Here is a 328-nt window from a genome sequence, read left to right on the forward strand (position 1 = left end):
CGAGGGGCGGTGCCGCCGGCCCCCCTGAGCCCCGCGCTGTCCCTGCCAGGGGGTGCTCCCCGAAGTGACATTCGAGGAAGTGGCCGTATATTTCTCCCCCGAGGAGTGGGCGGAGTTGGCGCCCTGGCAGCGGGCCCTGCACCGAGAGGTTATGGGCGACAACTACGACCTGGTGGCCAGCCTGGGTGAGGGGACGGGGGCGTGGAGCTGGGGGTCCCACGGGGCTCGGGGTGCCGTGGGGTTGCGGGTGCCTGGGACAGGGGGTGCCACAGGGCTGGAAGTGCCATGGGGCTGGGGACACAATTGAAGGCTGAACTGGGGGTCCGGA

The sequence above is a fragment of the Corvus brachyrhynchos genome, unplaced genomic scaffold, assembly GCF_000691975.1.
Source record: "Corvus brachyrhynchos isolate BGI_N302 unplaced genomic scaffold, ASM69197v1 scaffold706, whole genome shotgun sequence".
NCBI lineage: Eukaryota > Metazoa > Chordata > Aves > Passeriformes > Corvidae > Corvus > Corvus brachyrhynchos.